Consider the following 6,628-nt stretch of genomic DNA (forward strand, 5'->3'; position numbering starts at 1 on the left):
TTGGACAATCATGCATTGTCTTCTACATGAGGTATGCTCTATATGTGAAGTTAATAATATCTATGGTAAGAATTTTCTTTCATCAACTATTTAGTTTTCTTTTAACTTTTCTTTTTAATTAATGACATTTGTTGGTCAGATTTTGTACTAGACACTATTATTAGACGAGGAAAAGAGAGGATTGTTGATGTTTATGAATCCGAATAAGGTTTCTACTTCTGTGACTCGTGTAGATAGTCGTGCTCAAGCTTTATGTGATAGGATTTTATACTTCACGTCTAAAAAGCATGATTGGATAGTTATGCCTTATAACCATGGGTAAGTTAAAAAATAGAATCTAAAGTTAAAAAATTTGTAAAACTTGTTCTTTCAATAGGGAGCATTGGATGTTATTTTTATTATATCCCAATTGGCATTATGGTTGTTTTATCGATTCTCTCAATGCACCATTAGATAAAAGGACAGCTATCAAGGAGACCATCCATGATGCATTTGAGATGTATTTCACGGAAAGAATGAAAGCACGTAAAAAGGTCAACAAATGCCCAGCGGGAGTAATGTATTTCCAACCTACGGTATGTTTCTATTTGTATATGAGTTTATGTATATGTAAAGATATTTAATACTATGATTTGTACATGTATTACCAATCTTTATATAGTGTCGTAAACAACCAAACAATATCGGCTATGGATATTATGGTATGAGGATGATGAAGAATGTACTTATCAATGCCCCTCATATCAAACATTTCTTATCGAAACAGATAACAATGAATATACAACTACATAATATTAATATAGTATAATTTTTGTATATGGTTTGAATTTATTACCACTAATATAATTCTAATTAAAGTTTTGTTTCTTTATTTTTTCAGTTCACCTCTGACAAACCATATATTACTCAAGAAATTGACGAAGTTCAAGAAGAATGGCCGATGTCATTTTTACAATTGGTTAGAGAAAAATGAATGATGTTATAATAGCTAGCTTACAACACATGTTGAGAAATTTAAATTTCTTTTAAAAAAATTTGGCGTTGTTTAGTATTTTCTTTTCAAATTTCTTTTAATACATTTTGGACACTCAAAGGGATATATTTTTTAAATCAAAATGAAAATTGTAGCTGCATTTAAAAAAAAAAAATTACTTTTAAGGGCATGCAAAGCGAGTCCTAAAATCTTAATTTAAAGACACTCAAAGGGATATTTTAGGACACACATTGCGAGTCCTAAAAAATATTCTTTTAGGACTCGCGAAGAGAGCCTTAAAAACTTACTTAAAGGCACTCAATGAGATTTTTTAGGACTTGCAGCGAGTCCAAAAAAACCTCCGTTTTTCAGGCTCTCAAATAGAGGACTCGCGCCTCGCAAGTCTTAAAAAGCCTTTTTGTAGTAGTGAGAGTGAGAGATAGTTCTTTGTAGTCAAAGTGTCCAGATTTGTTTAGCTAGAGCCAAGAGTGTGCCTGAGATGAGCGAGGCCCAAGACAAATAAAGAAAAAAATGTTATTTTTCTAAAAATTAGGGGTCTTTAGGATGAGGGTCCTAGGCGTGGGCCTAGCCCGCCTACACTCACGTACGACCATGGCTGGAGCTATTTGTTATACTGCTTAGTGATTCAATTTAACATTTTGTTATTTGTGTTCTATTGTATCATAGTTTTATAATTCGAATTAGGTTTTATCATTGTTCCAACCAAAAAAAATTAAATTTAAGTGGATATTTTGTAACATTTAATAAAATAAAACAATACTATTCATTGTCATTACAATTAATAGAAGATAGGTAAGTATTTAAATATATACTAAATACATGAATGAAGTAAAATAATATATATGATTATTTGCAGTAAAAGTCTTTGATCTTTTGATATAGTAGCATTTAAGTCCCTGGTCTTGTTTTAAGGCAAAAATCTCTCATCTTTTGATATAGTAGCATTTAAGTCTCTAATCCTTTTTTAAGGCAAAAGTCTCTTACGTTAACATATTGGTGCACATGTTCCCTAAAGACTCATTAGTTATTTTAAAAAATTATTTTAATTGATTTTAAAAATGTAAAAGTTAAATGAAATTGTATTTGATTAATAAAAAATATAAATTAATTTAAATAAGTAAAAAATTATTATTTAATATATTTACTAAAATTGTATTATTGTATTAGTAAAAAAATATTTTAGTAAATATATATATATATATGTGTTAATGAATGAAATTTTATTTTAGTAATTTTAAGTAATATATATTTTTTAATTCATTATTTAAATGAATTTATATTTTTATTAATTAAATACAATTTCATTTTACTTTTATAATTTTAAAATCAATTAAAATAATTTTTTTATAATTTTAAAATAAATTAAAATAATTTTTTTAAAATAATTAATGAGTCCTTAGGGAACATGTGCACCAATATATTAACGTAAGAGACTTTTGTCTTAAAAAAAAGATTAAGACTTAAATGCTACTATAGCAAAATATCAGGGACTTTTGTTGTAACGTCCCAAATTTGATGTATGGTTCAGTGCCGAGAGGACAATAATTTATTTAATTATGTGGATTAAATTATTATCTGATTAGAAATGCATGTTTAGGTGAATTAAATATGCATGTGGGCCCATTTTGGTTAATAGGGGCATATTTGTAATTTTGGCTTGTTGAGGGCATAAATGTAAATTATATGTGTATTGTGCCTTATACCACAAGATTGTGGTGATATATTTGTGATGTGTGATCTGAGACGGTCCTAGGGAGAGGAATAGAGAAATAGTCACATCGGGGTCGAATACCTGGCTCGGGGTGAGCGTAGGGGTATTTTGGGGACATAGTACGTGTTTGGGATTTATCGGGTAATGGGTAGTAATTTAGTGATTATTTGGGTATGTCGGGGATTAAATGGGGAACTATAGGAACACTCGAGGAATTAGCGGGATGTGGCAAATGACTATTTTTCCCTTGGTGGCATTAAATGATTAAGGATGCACTTAGGGGAATTTTGGACTTAGGCAGCTGAGGATAGACTGAAGCCAAAAAAGAACTCTAGAACTAGCTATAGAACAAAAGACACACCCTTAACTCATCTCTCTCTCTCCCTCACGTTTCCCTCTCTCTCTCTCTCAAGGCTAAGGAGTAATATTTGGTGAATTCAAGGGAGAAGGCTTTGAATTCAAAAGGGGTTGAAGCAAGAAATGATTGGGTGCAACTCAGACTAGAATCACACAACTAAGGTAAGGATTTATGCTGATTTTACTAAGTTTTCAGTTGTGGTTTGGAGGTTTTATGGGGTTGAACTTTAGGATGTGATATTTGGGTTTTGATGAGTTTGTAGGGTGAGTTTAGGGGTATTTATGATAGTTATGCTGCTTGGATATGAATTGTAAACTAAATTTTGAGCACAGGGGTTGAATTGGGTGAGAATTGGTAAGTTTGGCTGAGAAAAAACGCAGTATAAATGCATGGATTTATGGGTTTTGAGGCTCGCACTGCGACCCGCATGAACCCAGAGGCTTGGGAGCCTCGGAATTTTTCCCAGGCGCCGCGGCGCAGACTGAGGCGCGCCACGGCCCGTGTTCCCAAGATAAGAGAGCATGAGCTTTCTGACTTGCAATGGGTCGCGGCTCTAGGGGGCGGTCTGCGACTCAAATTAGGGGAAATGGCCTATGTTGGGTTTTCAGCTCAGGAACTTAAATGTTAGGCCTCAGGAAGGATTCTACTACCCGGTTTAGTCGAATTTGAGGTCCCAATGGCTAGTATATTAATTTGAAGTTCTTAATTGATTAGGGCTTGATGGATGTCTATTTATTGATACGCTATGGCCAGGTTTTACATCAAGGCTCGGGTTTAGGGGATCATGCTCGGGATCGCAGTAATCAATCTGCCGGGGACACAGGTAAGAAAACTATTTGTGCTCGTAGAGCAAGGCATGTCCATCTACTCGGCATGAGTCGTATGTTGTTTGGAGAGCTATAGCGGAGGCATGTACATACTCAGCCTGCTCGGCCACCACGATCGAGATATTTTAGGGAACATGAGTCTTTAGTTGAAAATTTGCTGCTTAGGTCGGCTAAGTCTGTATTTTTGGATAAACTTGTATTTTATTAGAAAATTTTGGGATCACTTGTAATTACTTAACCTTTTAAATGAAAAGTCCAAGTTTTGACCAAAACTTTTAATATTTGAACTGTCGTTTAACTCTAATTAAATTTTTAATTCCAAATGACTCGCTTAACAAGTTAAGAACTATTTTTAACACATCGTGTAACAGTTCTGACTATTCAGAGCGTTACAACTTGGTATCAGAGCTGCCAAGGTTTATTAGTTCCTGAAGATTGGCTGGGCATGTACACTCGCGTCTAAAGATAAGCTCGACTCAGGGTTTGGTAACTAATGATATGATCATGTGCTTAATTGTTTAAATGAAATATATATGCCTTATCTGAATGCTTGATTAGGGTGCATGAGCTATACTGATAGGGTCTTACCCTTGACTGCTAGGTGAATATGTGAATGTATGCTTGTTATACTATTGATGCATGTGGAATTCCAAGCAGCATGATGTTTGTGAATGTTGTTTAGTTGCTCGATTGTGAATTGTGGGGCAGTTGTGGAACTTGTTATCATTGTTTGATAAGCCGAGTAATTGATTGCAATTATACTTGGAGATTTATGCCTCCAAGGTGATCAAATAGACTAGTCGACAGTGAAATCCAAGCTAGACGAATGGCAGATTTAAGTAGGTTCATCTCGAAATCCACGGACAAGTGCCTACCAATCTTTAATCTTTTGAGAGGGGGCAAGAAGTTCGAATGGTTAGACTATTGGGAATTGTGCCCTTAAAGCAATTGTAGTAGAAAATAGTTTTAATGAAATAAATGAATGAATTGAATTATTGTATATATGTAGCTTATGTACTATATTATTGCTAATAATATTAAGTAAATATCAGAAAATTCCCAAGTTCATCTATGTGGTCACAATCTCATATTGGCATGAGAACACTATTTTAATAACACAGTGTAACGGTCCTGGATTAGTACGGCGTTACATTGGCTAAATTTATAGTTGAATGTATAGGAATAACCAACAAAGAAGTCATAACCCCAGCTCGCGAGTTGTGGAGACTTTATGTCAATGGATCCTCTAACGAGAACGGATCGGGGGTAGGCATTATCCTAATAACCCCATCAGGAAACAAGTTTTACTCAGCCTTTAGATTCGACTTCGAGGCTTCAAATAACAAGGCTGAATATGAGGCACAATTAGCATGGCTCCAAATAGCTTTCGAGATGAAAGCTAAGGCCATACACTACTATAGTGATTCTTAGTTGGTGGTCAACCAAGTTCTAGGAGAGTACCAAGGCACACTATCTTGGAAGGGAGATTGTACAAAAGAGGATATTCCATGCAGTTACGACGATGTATAACTCCACCCAAAGCTAAGAAAATCCTAGAAGAAATTCATGAATGATTTTGTGGAGATCACGCTGGGGCGCACAACCTCTCGAAAAAAGTAATAAGGCAAGGATATTTTTGGCCAACAATAAAGGCATACTCATTTGAATGCATAAAGCACTGAAAAAAGTGTCAATGGTTTACCTCAATACCTTGAGCTCCACCAACTGAGCTCACCATGATGAGTTCCCCTTGGCCATTCGCAGTTTGGGGAATCGACCTCATTGGATCCATACCAACGGGAAAAGGTAGAGTCAAATATGTAGTAGGTGTTGTGGATTACTTCACTAAATTGACCGAGGCTGAACCTCTAGCCACAATCTCCTCGAAGAAGGTTTTCGACATTGTGGTGAAGAACATCATTTGCATATATGGGATGACAATGAAGATTGTCTTGGAAAATGGAACCCAGTTTGACAACGAGCTATTCACACAATTCTCCAAGAAAAATTAGATTATTAAAAACTTCTCCTCGGTGGCCCATCCCCTAGAAATGGTCAGGTCGAGGCCATAAACAAGACTTTCAAGAATTCTATGAAGAAAAGGCTTGAAGAGGCTAAAGGCAGAGGGCCAGAATAATTACCACAAGTCCTATGGGCTTACAGGACGGAAACTCAAACCTCAAATGGACACACACCCTTCTCCCTAGCCTATGACTGTGAGGCAATGTTACCAATCGAGGTCAAATTTCCTACTATAAGGCGTGAATCATATAATCAAGACTCAAACCAATCCTAACTCGAATAATCCCTAGACCTAATTGAAGAAAGTGAGATGAAGCCTAACTTAAAAATGCTACATACCAGCAAAGGGCTACCAGATACTTCAATATAAAAGGGTTTGAAATAGACACTTTGGATTGGGAGACATGGTGCTAGGGCATGTATTTTTGGCCACGCGAGACCCCTCTGCAGGCATGTTCGAACCCAATTAGGAAGAACCTTACAAAATTGAATCCATCATTCAACCTAGAGTCTATAAACTAGCCAAATTAAATGAACAATTGGACCCACGAGCTTGGAATGTTGAACATCTATGACCATATTATCAATAGATTATGGAATGATGTTTATTTAGTTGTAACAAAGCTTGTATATTCCAAAAGGCACACTTTTCCCTTCTTGAGATTTTCCCACACATTTTACTTTTGAAGGTTTTAACGAGGCCATTTATCAATAAA

Source organism: Humulus lupulus, chromosome 4 (genome assembly GCF_963169125.1).
Source record: "Humulus lupulus chromosome 4, drHumLupu1.1, whole genome shotgun sequence".
In the NCBI taxonomy this organism is placed as follows: domain Eukaryota; kingdom Viridiplantae; phylum Streptophyta; class Magnoliopsida; order Rosales; family Cannabaceae; genus Humulus; species Humulus lupulus.